The 21,147-nt window shown below is 38.8% G+C and overlaps 1 non-coding gene across 1 annotated transcript; it reads right to left on the bottom strand.

The window, feature by feature from the left end:
• Window positions 1-20,078: 20,078 nt before the first annotated feature.
• LOC112753244 (small nucleolar RNA R71) lies at window positions 20,079-20,185 on the bottom strand. The gene has a single exon (XR_003177638.1). It is a non-coding gene; the product is annotated as a small nucleolar RNA R71 (small nucleolar RNA).
• Between the last annotated feature and the right edge of the window lie 962 nt (window positions 20,186-21,147).

Raw genomic sequence — 21,147 nt, 5'->3', positions numbered from 1 at the left:
GTAGCTATTCTGAACAAGAGTGATTAATTGTGGTTTGAGCTCAAAGTTGTTGTCATGCATGGTTGGTTTCAAGATGCTACTCCCATAATTCCTAGGGTTGGGATTGATGAAGGAGCCTAATACTCTTCTTTCTTGTGGAGGAGCATGGTTGCCCACTACTTCATCTTGATGATTGTATGCTTCACCCTCCATATTTTGGGTTGGATTCTCTTCTTCTTCTTCTTCACCAGCTACCCTTTTGCCTCTTGCCATTGCCTCTCTTTTCAATCTTAGAAATGTCCTCTCAGGTTCAGAATCATAGGAGGTTACAGCTCCTTTCCTCCCTGTCATACACAACACAGCACAATCCAAAACAAAGATAAACACCCTGCGGGAAGAAGGGTGGGTAAGTCAAGTTTGGTTGATGCAAAGCGTCAAACAGTTAGTGTGCTTCTTGTTAGAATGGATATTTATACAATGAACAATTGAGAATTCAAATGCTAAAAGAGATAAAGAAAATAAGGAGATGAAATTAAAGTAATTAACAAAGTAAAGAAGGTGCTTAAACTAGATACCCATAAACTTAATCATTGTCAATTCAAAATCAATCCCCGGCAACGGCGCCATAAACTTGATAACTATAATTTACTGCATTACTACAATAAATCCCTCTTGGCAAGTATACCAAACTATTGTCAAGTAATAACTCACAATGAGTGAGGTCGAATCCCACAGAGATTGATTGATTGAACGATTTTAGTTACTGGGTGATTCACTCAAGCTAATCAAGAGTAATTGTAGAGTGCAAAATTTTAAATAGCAGAATTGTAAATGACTTAAAGATAACAGAAAGTAATAAAGTGCAGAAATGTAAAGAACATGAAAGTAAATGGCAGAAACATAAATGACTGAATTGTAAATGGGGAATGGGTTGATAGCAAAAATTAAAGAAAGCTATAAAGAATAGGGAAGATGAGGATAGGGAAGATTCATTGGAGTTAGGAGATGTTGCTCTCTTTGGATTAAATTCAAATCATCTCATCTTCAATCATGCAACTCATTGACCTCTTGGCAATCATGATTGATTGAACCCCAATTCCTTGGTGATTCAATCTCTCAAATCTTGATAATCAGCCAATTCCTTGGTCTAATTGCTCATGAAGAGAGATAAGCTTGGTCCCTGATTTTACCACATATCCTCATAGATCCAAGTGTTTGGTTAGATTTCATGTCACCATATCCAATCCCAAAACCCAGATCTACTCAATATGAGAAGGGATTTCAAGCATAGTTTCATGTTTCCTTTTCCAAGGCTCCCATGAAACCCATTTTTCATTCAACATCTTTTCCAAGATGATTGAACACTAAGCATGAAGAACGAAATTCCTTCTAGCAAATCAAAGAGAGATGAAGAGAAGAAGAAATTCACTATCAATTAATCTATCAAGTACAACAGAGCTCCCTCTCCCAATGAGAGGGAGTTTAGCTACTCATAGCTTAGAGAAAGTACAAGAGATGGAAGAAGATAAAGTAAAATAAGTGTAAAAGTCCCCAACTAATAACCCAACAACGACCCCTTTTTAGTACTCTCCAAGGGGTATTTATACTACTCCTATTACTAAAAATGAAAATTACACCAAGAAAAAGAAAATTACAATTGAAAACTAAAGAGAAAATCATTAAATTGAGGCATGTGAGTGGCGTGTGCGCAGCGTGTGAGTGGCGTGCCACGCCCAGCTCATTAGCTTGGCTTGGCGTGCCACGCCTAGCTCCCACGCGGCACGCCCCCCCTTTTGTGTAGCTCGCTTGGCGTGCCACGCCTTATAACTCAAGTGGCACACCCATAATGCATGTTGGACGGGCGTGCCACGCCAAAGGTCAAAAGTCGCACGCCCATACTAATGTCTTCAAGCACCTTTTCTGGTTTTTGAACTGGCGTGCCACGCCCTTGTTAAGCTCATCAATATTCTTCCCTGATCACTTGTATTGGCGTGCCACGCCCAGGTTTGGCTTGCCACGCCTTCAATAATATCTTCATCTTCTTCTCTGAAATATTGAACTGGTGCGCCATGCCAGGGTCTGGCGTGCCACGTCCCTTTATGGTGCATGATCAGTCCCCTTTGGTCCAGTAAACTGGCGTTCCACGCTCAGGACTCAAGTGGCACCCCCATGATGCGAACCAGGTTGGCGTGACATGCCTCAAACACCAAGTGGCATGCCCATTGACACTTTAACTTGGCGTGCCACGCCTAAAGTCTCATGTAGCACGCCCTCGATGAAGCCTTGTCCTTTTTTCCCTGAAAGTTTATATTGGCATGCCACGCCTTCGTCCTAGTGTTCCATGCCTCTGTTGGAGCTTCACCTCTCTCTCTATGGATTAATGAACTGGCATGTCACGTCTTAGGCTCAAGTGGCACGCCTATGATGATGGGTGAACTCACAAGCTTGGTGTGACATACCCAAAGTACCAAGTGGCACGCCTTTGATGCTGCTTCTCCCCTTCTCCTTTGCTCAATTGAACTAGCGTGCTATGCCTTCGAACTGACGTGCCACGCCCAACATGAGGGATAGAACTGGCATGCCATGCCAGACTTGGCGTGCCACGCCCCTTGCAATTCTTCAAAGATCCTTCTCTGGCCAGAATACCTGGCGTGCTATGCCTAGTAGTGGCGTGCCACGCCCATTATAACTCATCCTTTACTCCTTTCTGGTTTACAAGCTTGGCATGCCACGCCCATAGTAAAGCTTGTCCATCCATGTTCTGGGAAAGATAGCTGGCGTGCCACGCCTGGCCTTGGCGTGCCACGCCCATTGAAGTTCTTCATGGATTCTTTCTGGAAAATATAGTTGGCGTGCCACGCCCAGCTCTGGCGTGCCACGCCCATAGTAATCCCTCAAATTTGCTCCTTGGAATTGATAGCTGGCGTGCCATGCCTAGCTCCATTTCTTGTTTTCTTCCTCTTTTATTGCTTTTTTCACCTGAAATTCAAGCAAGACTCATTTAAAAGCAGTGTCCTATAAATTCATCATATAGTTCATGTAATTGCATTAATTAAATGAGAATTCACCAATTCTATGGTCCTTTTAGATAAGAGAAAGAGGTAGATGATTCAAGTCATCGCAATGCATTAATCAAAGGTAAAAAAGCTAGAATATTAGTCTATAGGAATCAACAGAGCTCCTAACCTTAACCAATAAGTTTAGTTGCTCATGTCTTCAGTGAAAACATTAAAATGATGAAAAGTAAAGTGCCGAAGGCAAAGAAGAGAGACCAGGAATGACTCTCCCCTTAAATACTAACCATAAAATAGATTTTAAAATTCAAACACAAAACAGAATAAAAAATTAAAATAAAATCAAATATTCTTCATAAATATTTTCCTCTAACTCTCAATCTTTTTCTCTTGCAATCATCAATTAATGCTGTGATTAGTGGGCTTAAGTTAAGCCTTGAATCAGCCACACAAGTAATGAAGAACTGGAGGTTTAGTGCTTTTGTTGAGACCCTTGGAAGTGACTAGATGAATCTCACGTGGCACGTGAAAGATCCACATTGCACGTGAAACCCAATTTCAATGTATTTCACTCCCTGCCTTGATCACGTTGGACGTAGAGTGTCCCACGTAGAACGTGGCATTGATCTCCTTCAATTTTGGCCTCTGTTTTACTCCAAGCATTGCACGTGAAAAATCTCATATGGGATGTGAACTGGGTGTTGTGGGTACGAATACGAGATGCGTACGCATGATTCCTTTAAAATATCTCGTTGTGCATACCCATGATATCCCCTTTTCACCCTGGTTGTGCGTACGTCTGCTAGATGCGTATGCATGACATGCCTACATCCCACGTTGATGTCTTTACGTCCCACGACTATGATCCCACGTCCCACGTTGAATTGGGGTCATGCGTACGCATGACTATGCATATTCTGTAACTTATGCATACGCATGGGTGATGCGTATGCACGACTTCTGTTTTGGTGTGGGACGCCTATGCTCCCACGTTGCATGCCTGTGCATAATTTCAACACTTCGCTTTCTGTTTTGCCCTTCAAGTGCCATGCACTTATTCTCACATCCCACTTTAGAGTATCTAGTGCTCCTGGGAGTCCATAGCTGGTTTGGCGTGGCACGTGAAGCTTGATTTCAACACTTTGTCACCAGGGAACTCTCTGTTTGATCCTGAGAGCTCTCTGAGTTGCTTCTCCATTCTTGATCTTCTTGCTCCAAGTGATTCCTAGCCTCCTTTTTCTTTCATTTTTTCCAATTCTCTTCTAAATTCTCCTGTAATCAATGAATGCACACTAACTCAAAGTATTGCCCAATTAACTGTGAAATCCGTATTTATCTTGCAATAATTCTTAGTTTATTGAATAAAATTCTAAGGAAAAAACACTAAAGATGCAAACACAACAACATACAAACTCCTTCCACAAACCATACAAAATATTCATTTCAATCAACCAATTTATGCAATTCATCCCATGTTAAAGGCCATTAGCCTAAGTTTCACACAAGATTATATATTATCAAAAGAAAACCAAAACAATACCTTGACCGATTTTTCCCAAGCTTGAAACACCAAAACTCAGCCACCAAGATTAATTTAAGTGCTCCAATTACCAAATCAACTCCAACTAACCAGAATTCAAGCTAGCTTCATACAAATTACCAAAAATTCACAATAGGGTTCATATATATGACAAACCACAAGGGTATACAGTTTTCTTACCTTACCCACTGATGATTGGGGCAAAATCAAACAATTTTTCAATGCTAGATATCACTGAAATAACCAAAATCACAAAATCTATTCAATTACCATACCCTAAAACGTGAAATTTTATTAGAAAGAGAACTGGGCAAGAAATTGAAAGTTTCTTACTACTTTGTTCAGATAAAATCAAAGAGCTCAGCAAGAGCTTTGTGGGGCTGCAAATGGCACGCCAATCAAAGCTTCGGAATGCAAGTTATGATCAAAACAAGGTTGGGGTGTGATGATCGGATATTTTATATGCTTTTTGGCATCACTTTCATATAGTTTTTAGTAGTTTTTGTTGATTTTTTATAGGTTTTAGTGTTAAATTCACATTTTTGGATTCTACTATAAGTTTTTGTGTTTTTGGACAATTTCAGGTATTTTCTGGCTGAAATTGAGGAGCTAAACCAGAAGTCTAATTCAGAGACACAGAAAGCACTGCATATGCTGTCTAGATCTGACCTTTGTGGACTCGGAAGAGCTTTTCTGGAGCTACAGAGGTCTAAATGAAGCGCTCAAAATGGCTGTGGAAAGCTCACTTCTAGAGCTTTCTAGCAATATATAATAGTTCATACTTTGCTTCGGATTAGAAGGCCGAAAACAGGCGTCCAACGCCAGCTTCCTGCCCCCTTCCAGGTGTCCAGCGCCCAAAAGAGTAGAGACCAATATATAAACGCCCAAAGAGGACCCCCTAGCTGGCGTTCCATGCCCCAGAGACCTCATAGCACGTGGATCTCATCAAAGTTCAGCCCAAACACTCACTAAGTGGACCCCAGAAGTGGATTTTTGCACTAAAAAAATTGTTTTACCCATACTAGTCATTTGTTTAGTATTTAAGGGATTTCATTTATCTACATCAGAACAATCTCTTGACCATTCAGCATTAGTCACGTTTTACATTGTATTTTTACTTCAGTATGAGTTTCTAAGCCTCCTAGTTTGAGGGGAGGAGCCCTACTGAGTCTTGTGAGTTAATAAAAGTATTACTGTTTCTTCTTCGATCCGTGTTTGATCTATCTCTAAGATGTATAATTTGATCTTCATCGTGGTGAATAGGATGATCTAACCAATTAGCTCTGTTCATCACATTAAGACGAATGTGCCTGACAAAACACCTGCGTCGAACTGGATTCGTGTGAATACTTGGCAGGAAAGGACGAGTCAACAGCTATGTTTATACATCTCTCAGATGATTAATCCACGACTTCATTGGGGACTTCTCGAGACACTAGTTCAGCCAATTTCCGGGGAGATTAGGGTCTTCGTGGTATAGGCTTAAATCCTAAGAAGCAGCATCTGATCTAGAAGATTTGACTTGTCTGTGGCGTTTTGAGTAGGATCGCCACGAGAATGGACAACTATGCGCTTCACACTTCATCAGATTGGATGACCACGGCCAATGGCATTCAATTTGTAGCAGAGGAGATCAATGACCACGGGCAATGGCTTTGATCACATACAGCCTGCTATAGAAGAAGGTCATTCACAAGCAGAGAAGACAGTAGTAACAGAGTTAATTCAGAAAGATAACGCAACTCCGAGCCTTAACCCTATTCCTATCATTTAATACAATTCAGTATTCCTTTCATACATTACTCTTACAACTCCATATATGACATATAATCATTCAAGGTTTCAACAACTCCTTCTGATCTGCCTGACTAAGACCTGCAAGATAACCATAGCTTGCTTCAAGCCACAATCCTCGTGGGATCGACCCTGACTCGCTCAGGTATTACTTGGACGACCCAGTGCACTTGCTGGTACTGTTGTACGAGAGTGTGGGGTTCGTACACACCAATTTTTTGGTGTCGTTGCCGGGGATTGTTGAGTTTGGACCAACTGAAGGATTGCCTTGCTCCCTAGATCAGGTAATTTATTTTATTTTATTTTGTTGAGTCTTTTATTTTTATTTTTTTCTTCTCAATTTTCGAAAACCATTAAAATTTTTTCAAAAATATCTTTCTTTTCTTTGTTCAATTTTTGTTCTTGATTTGAGTCTTTGAGTCTTCTATCTTTATTTTCTTTTTCTCTATTTTTCGAAAATTTCAAAAAAAAAAGTTTTTCAAAATTTTTTTTCTTTGTTTAATCTTTGTTCTTTGTTTGAGCCTTGTGTTCTTATTGAGTCTTCTATTTTTATTTTTATTTTTTCTTCTCTATTTTTTCGAAAACTTTAAAAAGGTTTTTCAAAAATATTTTTATTTTTTGTGTTCAATTGGTTAGAGCGTTGTGCTTATGTTTTTGGTAATTTGTGTTCCTTTGAGTCTTTCCTTCTAGAAACTTTTCAAAAATAATTTTTCTTTGGTTAAATCTTGTGTCAATTCTTTAAGTTTGATGTTTTTTTGTTATTTTTCTTTAATTTTTGAAAGTTATGTTTTGGTTTTCTAAAAATTTTAAGTTTGGTGTTCTTTTTATGTTCTTGAGTTCTTTGAGTCTTTAAATTTTGTTCTTTGTGTTCTTGTTAGTCTTCAAGGTGTTCTTGAGTCTTGTATGTGTTTTGATCTTAAAATTTTTAAGTTTGGTGTCCCCTTGTGTTTTCCTCCAAAAATTTTCGAAAATAAGGGGTGCTAGATCTAAAAATTTTAAGTCTTGTATCTTTTGTATATTTTTCTCTTTCATCAATAAATTCAAAAATAAAAAATATCTTTTCAAACTTAATTTTAACATTATTTTCAAAAGTAACAAATATAATTCAGATTTTAATTTCAAAATTTTATCTTATCATATCTTAGTTGTCAAGTTTTCAAAAATAAAATCTTTTCAAAAATAAAAATCATATCTTTTTCAAAAATCTCATCTTTTTCTTATCTTTTTCAAGATTTAAAAATCTTATCTTATCTTTTTAAATTTCAATTTTTAAAATTAAATCTTTTTCAAAATCAAATTTCAAAATTTTATCTTTTTAAAAATATTTTTTAAATCTTTTAAATTTCTTATTTTATGTTTTCTTATCTCTTATCTTATTTTTGAAATTCAAATATCTTATCTTATATCTTATTTTAAATTTAAACCTTTTCTTAATTAATATCTTATCTTCTCTCTCTTCTTTTCAAAACCTCCTAACTAACACTTCTATTCTTAATTTTCAAAAATAATATCTTCTTCTCTCTCTCTCTTCTTTTTCAAAACTACCTAACTAACTCTCATCTCTCTTAATTTTCGAAAACTTCTTCCTCTTCTCTCTCTTCTATTTTCGAAAATTTAACATTTAAATTTTAAATTCTTTTTAAATTAATTAACTAATTTTTGAAAATTAATTAAATAAATAAATAAAAACAAAAATATTTTAACTCTTATTTACTTTTTCTATTTATACTGCTCTTCTTCTCACATCTATATTATTCTTCCTTCTCATCTTTCATTCTCTCTTGTTTACTTCTATCCCTATATTCAAAATATTCTTCTTCTCTCTTCACATCTGAGTTTAAGGAGGAGCTTCTTGTCTATTAGCATAGAAATTCTTCTTCTTTTCTTTTCTTTTCTTTTCTTTTTCTTCTTGTTTATGACCAGGAATAGGGATAAAGAACCCCTCTTGGCTCCTGATCCTGAACCTGAGAAGACTCTGAGGAGGCGTCTACAACAAGCTAAAGCACAACACTCCGGAAGAAACCTCTCAGAAAGTTTTGAAAAAAAATAAGGAGACATGGACGAACCTCAAGAGGAGCCAAGAAAGGTCCTTGGTGACTTCACCATGCCTACCTCTGACTTTTATGGCAGAAGCATTGCTCTACCTGCCACTGGAGCTAATAATTTTGAGCTTAAGCCTCAGTTACTCTCTCTTCTGCAGTAGAACTACAAATTCCATGGACTTCCAATGGAAAATCCACATCAGTTCTTAGCAGAATTCTTACAGATCTGTGATATTATAAAGACTAATGGAGTTAATCCTGAAGTCTACAAGCTTATGATCTTTCCCTTTGCACTAAGAGACAAAGCTAAGCTATGGTTGGAAGCCCAACCTAAAGAGAGTTTTGATTCTTGGGAAAAGCTGGTTAATGCTTTTCTAGCTAAGTTCTTTCCCCCTCAGAGGATGAGCAAAATTAGAATAGATATTCAAACCTTCAGACAAAGAGAAGGTGAATCTCTCTATGAAGCTTGGCAATGATACAAGCAACTGGTTAGGAGATGTCCTCCTGACATGCTCTCAGAATGGTCCATCATAGGTGTGTTCTATGATGGCTTGTCTGAGATGTCCAAAATTTCATTGGACAGCTCTGCAGGTGGATCTCTCCACTTGAAGAAAACACCTGCAGAAGCTAGAGAACTCATTCCTATAAACCATGGAACCTCTTAGAAGAAAGGAGTTCATGAAGTTGAGACTCTGAATGCCATATTGGCTCAGAATAAGATCTTGACGCAACAGGTCAACATGATCTCTCAACATCTGACTGGGCTGCTGATGCCAGGGCATTTTGGCCAGTTTCACTGACCTTTTCTTTACTTTTTTAGGGTAGTTTCATGCATTTCCTTAGGAAATAAGCTAGTTTTGGGTAGATAGTCACTTACATCTTGATTCAAGCATACATTGTGTACTTTACATGATTTCATGAGGATTTTGCATGAATTTAAGGACAAATTGGATGTTGCATTTCCCATGACTTGGACTAGAACTTTGATGCACTTTATTACTTGATTTCAGGACAAAGGAAGCAAAGAAGAACCACATTAGTGGCTACGTTAGTTACATTAACGTGGAATGGGAGTAACTTGCAAAGTTAATGAGAAAAGTGATTACCAATAATGCTCTCGAAGCCATCATTGCCCACGATAAGAGTCACGTTAACTGAATTAACGTGAACTCTAACGTGGAAGAAAGGAAATGGAGCCAACGTTAGTGACACTTAACATTATCACTAACGTTGGCCAAGTCACACTAGGCCACGTTAACTCCCACGTTAACCTAGTTAACGTGGAAGCTAACGTGAGGAAACAAGGTGGTCGACAATGTTAGTGACACTAAACATTTTCACTAACGTTGGAAGGAACCCACACAAGCCCCAATAAGCCATGTTAACTCCCACGTTAACTTAGTTAACGTGGAAGTTAACGTGAAGAAGGGAGGTGACGCCAACGTTAGTGACACCCAACATTGTCACTAACGTTGGAAGGAGCCCACACATGCCACCATGAGCCACGTTAACTCTCACGTTAACTTAGTTAACGTGGAAGCTAACGTGGATAAGGGAATATTGAGCCAACGTTAGTGACACTCAACTTTGTCACTAACGTTGGAGATGGCTAGCAAGGCCACGTTAGAAGCCACGTTAACCTAGTTAACGTGGACTCTAACGTGGGAGCTAAGGGGCACATTGGAACGTTAGTGACAATGTTAAGTGTTACTAACGTTCTCGAAGGTTGGCAAGCCTACGTTAAAAGAGCCACGTTAACTAAGTTAACGTGGACTCAAACATAGGGAAGGGGGAGGCTTCTCAACGTTATTGGGAAAGTTGAGTCCCAATAACGTGCGCGAAGGACAAAGAGGCAACGTTAGTGGCAACGTTTGTGCCACTAACGTTGAGGTTAACGTGGCTCTTACTTGGGTAAGGAACGTTAGTGAAAAAGTTGAATGTCACTAACGTTCTCGAACCCATATTTTCACTGAACGTTAACACCACTAACGTCCTGAGCTAAAGTCTCAGCCCACTTCACACTTTCTCTCTGGAAGTAAATCCAAGCCCAATGAAGAAGATAACTACTTCAAACTCAAGATCCAAAGGCCCAGACCCAAGACTTGAAGAACCAACTAGAAGAGTAGAAGAGTAGTATATATAGGAGTAGCTTTGAATTATTTGGGGAGTTGGAAAATAGAGGGAGCCTCTGGGCATAGAATTACTCTCTGTATTTACTTTCTCTGCACTTCTAATATCATCATGTATTCTCTATCTTTGTTTTCATTTTCCAGAGCTATGAACAACTAAACCCCTTTTCATTGGGTTAGGGAGCTCTGTTGTAATTTGATGGATCAATACTAGTTTTCATTATTCTTCTTCTATCTTTTCTCTTGATTTTACTTGAAAGCTTTCGATCTTCATCCAATTGGGTAGTTATCTTGGAAAAGAAGCTATTCATACTTGGATCTCTTCTGAACCTTGAAAAAGGAATGAAGAGATCAAGCTAGAAATGCTTTCTCATGCTGGACCAAATTGGGTTTGGATGGATATGTGACTATAATCCTCTCAACACTTGATTTGGGAAATGCATGTGGTATAATCAGTGACCATACTTCATCTCTTCTCATGAGCAATTGACCAAGGAATTGGCTATTGATCAAGATTTGAGAGATTGAATTACAAGAAATTGTAATTCAATCACTTAAGATTGCCAAGGAGATCAACGAGTGTATTGATTGAGGAAGAGATGAAAATGAAATTGATCCGGAGAATGCAACATCTCTTGAGCCCAATGAACACCCCATTTCTGATCTTACCCATTCTCTTTATTTTCTGTTACTTACTTTTATGAGCAATTCCCCCATTCCCATTTACAATTTTGCAATTTACTTCAGTAATTTACTTTCAGTTCTTTAATTCTAGCATTTACTTTTTCTGTCATTTACCTTCCCGCCATTTTATTTTCTGCAATTCTAAACTCAAAATCTGGATTCGCTCAACTAGAACATTCCTCTAATTAAAGTTGCTTGATCAATCAATCCTTGTGGGATTTGACCTCACTCTATTGTGAGTTTTTACTTGACGACAAATTCGGTACACTTGCCGAAGGAAATTTGTTATGAGACAAGTTTTCCGTGCATCAAGTTTATGGCACCGTTGCCGAGGATTGATTGTGCATCAACAATGATTAGATTGGAGGATAACTAGATTGAGCATTTTATTTTTGTTTGATTTAATTTTCTGTTTGAGTCATTTACTCCCTGTTTTAGTTAATTTCTTCCCTTTCCCCTACTTTTTCTTTGTTATTTACTATTCATCTCACTAACCCACTAACTGTTTGATATATTGCATCACTCACACTAACAGTAATTCTGACAGATATACTTGCTGCACTTATTGATGACAAGTCATCTTAGCCTAGTTTCACTAGCCTTTTTCTTTTGTTTTCAATTAAATTATGCACTTTCTTGAGCCATAAGCAAGCCAATTGGGTAGATTTTCATGCTTCCTTTGATTTAATCAACCATGTATGAATTCATGCTATTTCATGAGGTTTTATGCTATAATTGTCACATATTATGAAGGAATGAATATCTCATGATTTTGAGCATAGCTTTGATGTGTTTGGTTGATTAATGATAGGTGAAGAAAGCTTGGAGAAAGGTTGAAGCAAGAAGGAATGGCTAGGAGGAAGAGAGGACAAAAAGTTTGAGCAAAAGTTTGCCTCAAACTTTAGCTCAAACTTTTGGATTAATTGAAAACGAACCAGGGAGCAAAAAGCTTGACCAAAAGTTTGCCTCAAACTTTTGGGCGAAAAGCTGGAGCAAAAGTTAGCCTCAAACTTTTGTGCAAACTTTTGGGCAAAAAGCTGGAGCAAAAGTTAGCCTCAAACTTTTTGGCAAACTTTTGGCATCACAAATCAACACCCTGGAGAGCAAAAGTTTGCGCCAACGTTAGCCTCAAACTTTTTGGCTAACGTTGGCGCATGAACAACACACCCTGGAGAGCAAAAGTTTCCACCAACGTTAGCCTCTAACTTTTTAGCTAACGTTGGCGCCATGAGTGTGCAAGGGGAGGCCAACGTTGGAGCAAAAGTTTGACCCCAAACTTTTGCCCCAACATTGGTATCAGCAAAAGAGGGTGGCTGATGTGAAAAGTTGGAGTAAAAGTTTGCCTCAAACTTTTACTCAAACTTTTACTCAAGCTTTCATGATTCCAAACCCGGTTCAATTCGGTTCTTCTCCAAACTCCAAGAGCAATCAACCAAGGCCTCTATCAACCCAATTCCATCAAGAGCAAAGGCCCAATTGAAGGCTTGAAGACCATTTGAAGAAAGTGTATAAATAGCATAGGATTTAAGTTTTTCAGGAGCTTCCCTTTTTAGTTTTCACAGGGAGCTTTCTTTTCGGTTTTGATTGGGTAGTTTGGTAGAGAGCTCACTTTTACATTCTAGCATTGTTGTTTTAATTCAAGAGAATTGGGGAGGAGAATTGATCTCTCTTCTTCCTTGTTCTTGCCCAGCACTCTTTAATTTTCTTGCTTCGGATCTTGGGTGGAGAATTGAAGAACTTCTATTTCAATCTCACCTTGGGATCTTGTTTAATTCTCTGCTTAATTGAATTTCAGTTTCTGTTACTTGCTCTCTCATCTACTTTCTCTGCAATTTACATTTCCTTTGCAATTACTCTTGTTGGATCTAGGAAGGCATTGAGATCTAGACTTGGTTATCTAGTCTCTTGGGTCCTGAGATCTGAATTCCAATTTTACATCCTCTGTTTAATGCTTTTCAATTTCATTTACATTTCTGTTTTAAGATCCGGTTCAATTCAAGTCATCCTTTACTTCTCTGTTTGTTGCAATTTACTTTTCCTTGTTTAAATTCTGCAAATCCAATTCCCAATTCCCTTTACAATTCAAGCCATTTACATTTCTTGCACTTTAAGATTCTGCAATTTACATTTCTTGCATTCTAAGTTTCTGCCATTTAATTTCTTGTTCTTTAAGATTCAGCACCTTAAATTTCAGTTCTCTTTAATTTCATGCCAATTACCCATTCCCTTTACTTTTTATGCAATTTAAATTCTGCAAATCACAAATCTCTCAACCAAATCTTGATTCGCTTGACTAAATCAACCACTAAACTAAAATTGCTCAATCCTTCAATCCCTGTGGGATCGACCTCACTCCCGTGAGTTATTATTACTTGATGCGACCCGGTGCACTTGCCGGTTAGTTTTGGGTGTTTCGGAGAAATTCGTTTTTCCACAAATATATCCCATCATGTTTTTGGCACCGTTGCCGGGGATTGATTAGATTGACAATGATTAAGTGAGGTGGTGATTTAGATCTAGCATTTTTATTTTCTGTTTCTCTAATTTTCAATTAACCCGCTAACTGTTTGAATTTTTGCTTAAGCTAACTAAAACTTCATTCTAGCAGTAGATTGAAGTGTCACTGGTTTGTGTGTTTCTTATGTTCTGAGTGTATGTCAGGTACAAGAAGAACCACACCCACTTTTCATGAACAAGACGAAAGAACTCTCAGGAGGTTAAGAAGAGCTGAAAGAGGGAAAAATATTATTGGAGAAGAGGAATCAGAAGAAGAATTCCAAGATATGGAGGAACATTTAACCAATCCACCTGGTGGAGCAGACAATAACAACAACAACCCACCCCAGAGGAGAGTTTTGGCCTCCTATACCTTTGCAAATGCTAGGCATTGTGGAAGCAGCATTCTCACCCCTAATGTCAATGCAAACAACTTTGAATTGAAGCCACAACTCATTACATTGGTCCAAAACAACTGCTCGTTTGGGGGAGGACCATTGGAGGACCCAAATCAACATCTATCTACCTTCTTAAGGATTTGTGACATTGTCATGTTCAATGGCGTGAATCCTGAGACCTACAAGCTTCTGCTGTTCCCGTTCTCATTAAGGGACAAGGCTGCACAATGGCTTGAAACTTTTCCTCAAGGAAGCATCACTAGCTGGGATGATTTGGTGACTAAATTTCTAGCCAAATTCTATCCACCTCAAAGAGTTATCAGGCTGAAAACTGAGGTACAAACATTCACACAATTGGATGCTGAAAATCTGTATGAAGCATGGGAGAGATACAAGGCTCTGCTGAGGAAATGTCCACCAGAAATGTTCACTGAGTGGGACAAGCTACAGAACTTCTATGAAGGACTCACTCTAAAGGCTCAAGAATCACTTGACCACTCAGCTGGAGGATCAGTGCAACTGATGAAAACAGCAGAAGAAGCTCAAAATCTTATTGACATGGTGGCCAACAATCAATATTTCTTTCCTCACCAAAGAAATCGCCAACCATCACAAAGGAGAGGAGTAATGGAGCTAGAAGGAGTGGACTCAATCTTGGCTCAAAACAAGATGATGCAGCAGCAAATTCAACAACAATTTGAGCAAATGGCCAAGAGGATTGATAGCCTCCAAGTTGCAGCAGTTAACACAAGCCAACCATCATCCACATGGGGGCAAAATGAAGAAACTCAAAGAGAAGGATAACCAGTCACACGGTTCAAAAGAAGTAACTCAGGGACAGTAGCAAATAGGAAAGAGCATCACACCTCCACTGCCATATCCCCAGAGGTTCAACAAAGAAACTAAGGACCAACATTTTCATAAGTTCCTTGAGACTTTCAAAAAGCTGGAAATCAATATTCCCTTGGCTGAAGCACTTGAGCAAATGCCTCTGTATGCCAAGTTTTTGAAGGAGCTTATCAACAAGAAAAGAAGTTGGGATGAGAAAGAAACCATACTGCTTACTGAGGAATGCAGAGCCTTGATTCAAAAAGGGCTTCCTCCAAAACTTGAGGACCCAGGGAGCTTTTTGCTACCTTGCACCATTGGGGAATTAACCATCACTAAAGCAATGTGCGATCTAGGAGCAAGTATCAACTTAATACCATCCTCCTTGGTAAAAAAGTTGCATATAGAGGAAGTTAAACCAGTACAGATATCTCTAGAGCTAGTAGATAAGTCAACAGTATACCCCAGGGGTATGATTGAAAACCTTCTGGTCAAGGTGGACAATTTCATATACCCTGCAGATTTTGTGGTTCTGGATTCAGATGGGGATGATGGTGATTCTATTATACTGGGAAGGCCATTCTTGGCCACTGCTAGAGCTATCATAGACATAGAGCAAGGAGAACTAACTCTCAGGATGCATGATAAGGGTGTCACTCTGAAAGTATTACCAGAAGCCCAGTTTAGTAATAGGAGGAGGGACTCTATGGAAATTGACAAGGTGATTCACAACAATATCCCAAGGCAGAAGACTGTGCAGAAGGATAAAAAAGTCCAAGAGGATATTGGAGTATTAGCCACTGAAGAGAGAAATCCCCAAGGTAAGTCTACAGCCATAAAAGAAAGATCAACAAAAAAAGGGATGAAACGCAGAAACAAAACCAAAAGGGGTTGGAAGAACAGGAAGATTCCAACAGAGGGGCTTTCCAAAGGTGACAAAGTGCAATTAATATATCAACAACTGGGAGCAAGCCAATAGACTGATGACTATTACAATGTTAGCAACATACTCTCGTTGGAACATGCTGAAATTGAACACCAGAGAACAAAGAGGAGGATCACAGTCAGGGGAGACAAGTTGAGGCACTACAATCCTCAACCACCATAAAAGAAAGCCCCAATGTCAAGCTAGTGACAATAAAAGAGCGCTTGTTGGGAGGCAACACAACCGGAGGTAACCATCTTTTCATATCTATTTTAATAAAAAGGCTAATTAGTTTTATCTATATTGCTAGAAGCTAAGTTTGGCGTTACACACCAAAATAATATAAAGGAGAATGAAGGATTCTAAGTTTGGTGTTCCACCAAAATCCCATCATAAAACACATTCTCACTTTCTGCATAATGCTGGCTTCAAGCATGTTGGATGAACTAGTTAACTATTTTGCTGTTTCCTAGTTTTCAGTTCCATGGCTTTTGAAAAAGAAAAAAGAAAGAAAAAAAATTATCACACATGGTTAATTTGATGCATGAAAACCATTGGCACGGTACTAAGTTTGGTGTTCCCACACCAAAGTAAGTTCAAAGGCCTACAAATAAATCATGCAGACTAACCGTTGTCTCTAAGTGCTTGGGGAACAAGCAACTTTCAATATCACTGCAGAGTACCATACAAACTTTTGGAGAGATTAGGCATCATCAACCAAAGAGATGAAAGATGAATGTGAAGGCCAGCAATGATGATGATGAGAAGAAGGAAAGCAAGCGAACTCCAAAAGGTTGTATTGTTAAGTGATTGTTTTATATCAAACACTTCTATGATTGAAAGTGATATAATACCCCTGCCTGTCTGCATAGTATAGTTCTCTATAATTCAATAAGCAAGATGCTTGATCATTCACAACATTTTTCTCTTTAAAACTTGTTTGCACTCAATACTTCAAAAATGCATCACATGAAAGTTCTTTGAAAAGAAGGATTGAGGAATTAAACAATTTTGAGGCAAGCAAAAGATTAGGAGAAGTGGCGGTTCTAGTTGTATGATTATGTATTGAGGTTGCATGCTTGTGAAAACTTGCATGGGAGCTCATAGGCAGGACATGAAGTTCAAAGAAGTATTGTGGAGATTCTCAAAAATCTATTGATCCAAGAAGCAGCAAACAAAACAAAAGAAAATAAAGAAAATACAAAAGCAAAAAGAACATGGCCCAAGGCTCTGAGCATCAATTACTAGGCAAAAAAAGAAAGAAGAAACAAAACTCAAAGAGTTGTTAGCCTAGTAAATGCTTGTGGTTGAGTTGTGTCAAAGAAAGAGGCTTGAGCAAGTAAATCCTTAGGGGTGCTTCAACACCTAATACCTTAAAACCAACTGGTTTAGGAGTATTGATTGAAAGCTTATCTAAAGAGCCGCTTTGAGACATGACACTTAGAGTCAAGGCCAAAGCAAAGAAACTATAAGCTGCTTCAAGGTGACTACATATAAAGAGATCTCCATGATACCATTTGGATGAAAATCCTAAGACCTATGACTCCCAATATGTGAGGACTAGTGAGCACTGAAGCCCTTGCATGAGCATATGATTTAGAGTTCACCCCACTGACACTTAATCACTTCACTCACAGGACTTTACAAGTTGTTCTTCAATCCGTCTTAATTGAAAGAACCTTTTAGCAAAATTCATTCCTTGCTTGGGGACAAGCAAGCTTTAAGTTTGGTGTTGTGATGACAAGTCATCTTAGCCTAGTTTCACTAGCCTTTTTCTTTTGTTTTCAATTGAATTATGCACTTTCTTGAGCCATAAGCAAGCCAATTGGGTAGATTTTCATGCTTCCTTTGATTTAATCAACCATGTATGAATTCATGCTATTTCATGAGGTTTTATGCTATAATTGTCACATATTATGAAAGAATGAATATCTCATGATTTTGAGCATAGCTTTGATGTGTTTGGTTGATTAATGATAGGTGAAGAAAGCTTGGAGAAAGGTTGAAGCAAGAAGGAATGGCTAGGAGGAAGAGAGGACAAAAAGTTTGAGCAAAAGTTTGCCTCAAACTTTAGCTCAAACTTTTGGATTAATTGAAAACGAACCAGGGAGCAAAAAGCTTGACCAAAAGTTTGCCTCAAACTTTTGGGCGAAAAGCTGGAGCAAAAGTTAGCCTCAAACTTTTGTGCAAACTTTTGGGCAAAAAGCTGGAGCAAAAGTTAGCCTCAAACTTTTTGGCAAACTTTTGGCATCACAAATCAACACCTTGGAGAGCAAAAGTTTGCGCCAACGTTAGCCTCAAACTTTTTGGCTAACGTTGGCGCATGAACAACACACCCTGGAGAGCAAAAGTTTCCGCCAACGTTAGCCTCTAACTTTTTAGCTAACGTTGGCGCCATGAGTGTGCAAGGGGAGGCCAACGTTGGAGCAAAAGTTTGACCCCAAACTTTTGCCCCAACATTGGTATCAGCAAAAGAGGGTGGCTGATGTGAAAAGTTGGAGTAAAAGTTTGCCTCAAACTTTTACTCAAACTTTTACTCAAGCTTTCATGATTCCAAACCCGGTTCAATTCGGTTCTTCTCCAAACTCCAAGAGCAATCAACCAAGGCCTCTATCAACCCAATTCCATCAAGAGCAAAGGCCCAATTGAAGGCTTGAAGACCATTTGAAGAAAGTGTATAAATAGCATAGGATTTAAGTTTTTCAGGAGCTTCCCTTTTTAGTTTTCACAGGGAGCTTTCTTTTCGGTTTTGATTGGGTAGTTTGGTAGAGAGCTCACTTTTACATTCTAGCATTGTTGTTTTAATTCAAGAGAATTGGGGAGGAGAATTGATCTCTCTTCTTCCTTGTTCTTGCCCAGCACTCTTTAATTTTCTTGCTTCAGATCTTGGGTGGAGGATTGAAGAACTTCTGTTTCAATCTCACCTTGGGATCTTGTTTAATTCTCTGCTTAATTGAATTTCAGTTTCTGTTACTTGCTCTCTCATTTACTTTCTCTGCAATTTACATTTCCTTTGCAATTACTCTTGTTGGATCTAGGAAGGCATTGAGATCTAGACTTGGTTATCTAGTCTCTTGGGTCCTGAGATCTGAATTCCAATTTTACATCCTCTGTTTAATGCTTTTCAATTTCATTTACATTTCTGTTTTAAGATCCGGTTCAATTCAAGTCATCCTTTACTTCTCTGTTTGTTGCAATTTACTTTTCCTTGTTTAAATTCTGCAAATCCAATTCCCAATTCCCTTTACAATTCAAGCCATTTACATTTCTTACACTTTAAGATTCTGCAATTTACATTTCTTGCATTCTAAGTTTCTGCCATTTAATTTCTTGTTCTTTAAGATTCAGCACCTTAAATTTCAGTTCTCTTTAATTTGATGCCAATTACCAATTCCCTTTACTTTCTATGCAATTTAAATTCTGCAAATCACAAATCTCTCAACCAAATCTTGATTCGCTTGACTAAATCAACCACTAAACTAAAATTGCTCAATCCTTCAATCCCTGTGGGATCGACCTCACTCCCGTGAGTTATTATTACTTGATGCGACCCGGTGCACTTGCCGGTTAGTTTTGGGTGTTTCGGAGAAATTCCTTTTTCCACAAAAATATCCCATCACTTATTCTCTTTGCTTGTACTTGTTGGTTGTATGATAGGGAGAAGAAGCGGGGCTTCAACTTCCGTTGATTCTGAACCTGAGAGAACCTTCCTTAGACTAAGGAGGAAGGCAAGAGAAAAACGTGTAGTTGATGCTGAAGAAGAGGAGGAACACTTTGAGGAATACTTTGAACCAAACATGGAAGAAAATATGGAAACCATCGTGAGGAAGAGGCTCACAACCATGGCGGAAGAGGTCGAGCAAATCATGCTGGGGAGGATAGAAGAGTTTTAGGCTCTTACATCAATCCAAACCCAGGAAACTGTGGAAGTAGCATTCAAAAGCCAACCATCCATGACAACAATTTTGAACAAAAACCACAGCTCATCACCCTTGTTCAGAACAACTGTTCGTTCGGAGGAAGTGTCCAAGAGGACCCCAATCAACATCTAACCACCTTCCTGAGAATATGTGACACAGTGAAGTCTAATGGTGTTCATCCTGACGCCTATAGACTGCTCTTATTTCCATTCTCACTCAAGGATAAGGCAGCCAAGTGGCTGGAGTCTTTCCCAAGGGAGAGCTTGACATCTTGGGAAGATGTGGTGAACAAATTCTTAGCAAGATTTTACCCTCCTCAACGAATCAATAGGCTGAGAGCTGAGGTCCAAACTTTCAGGCAACAAGATGGTGAGACTCTATATGAAGCATGGGAGAGGTTTAAAGACCTAACAAGGAGGTGCCCACCAGATATGTTCAATGAATGGGTGCAACTGCATATTTTCTATGAAGGGCTCTCTTATGAGTCAAAGAAGGCCGTAGACCATTCATCCGGAGGATCTTTGAACAAGAAGAAGACCATTGAGGAGGCCATAGATGTCATTGAAACAGTAGCAGAGAACGACTACTTCTATGCTTCCGAAAGAGGGAATACAAGAGGAGTAATGGAACTAAACAATGTAGATGCTCTGCTGGCCCAAAACAAGCTCATTACCCAGTGATGACAAGTCATCCTAGCCTATTTTAGCTAGTCTTTTTCTTTTGTTTTCATTAGAATTATGCACTTTCTTGAACTACAAGCAAGCTAATTGAGTAGATTTTCATGTTTCCCTTGATTGAACCAACCATATATGAATTCATGCCATTTCATGAAGTTTTATGCTATATTTGTTGCATATTATGAAAGATTGAATATCTCATGATTTTGAGCATAGCTTTGATGAGTTTGGTTGATTAATGATAGGTGAAGAAAGCTTGGAGAAAGGTTGAAGCAAAGAGGAATGGCTAGAAGTGAAGAATGGAATAAGTGAAATTGAACCTGGAGGCATGAAGTTAGCCCCAACGTTAGCCCCCTAACTTGGAGGCTAACGTTGGGCATGAAGATTACTCCCTGGGCTCCCAACGTTTGAGCCAACGTTAGCCCCCTAACTTGGAGGCTAACGTTGGCAAGAGAAGTTCTCCCCTGGGCACCAACGTTTGCGCCAACGTTAGCCCCCTAACTTGGAGGCTAACGTTGGCACATGAAGACACAAGGGAGGGGCACCAACGTTTGCGCCAACGTTAGCCCCCTAACTTGGAGGCTAACGTTGGCGCCACTAGCACAAAGCATTGCCAACGTCCATACCAGTAGAATGTTGCTTGCTGCTATGAAAAGTTGGAGCCAAAGTTAGACCCCTAACTTTGGCTCAAACGTTAGGTCCAACTATGGCTAACTTCAAA

This window comes from Arachis hypogaea, chromosome 15 (genome assembly GCF_003086295.3).
Source record: "Arachis hypogaea cultivar Tifrunner chromosome 15, arahy.Tifrunner.gnm2.J5K5, whole genome shotgun sequence".
NCBI classification, from domain to species: Eukaryota; Viridiplantae; Streptophyta; class Magnoliopsida; order Fabales; family Fabaceae; genus Arachis; species Arachis hypogaea.
The sequence above is the reverse complement of the archived record's forward strand: the minus strand, read 5'-3'. Positions and strand labels throughout refer to the sequence as shown.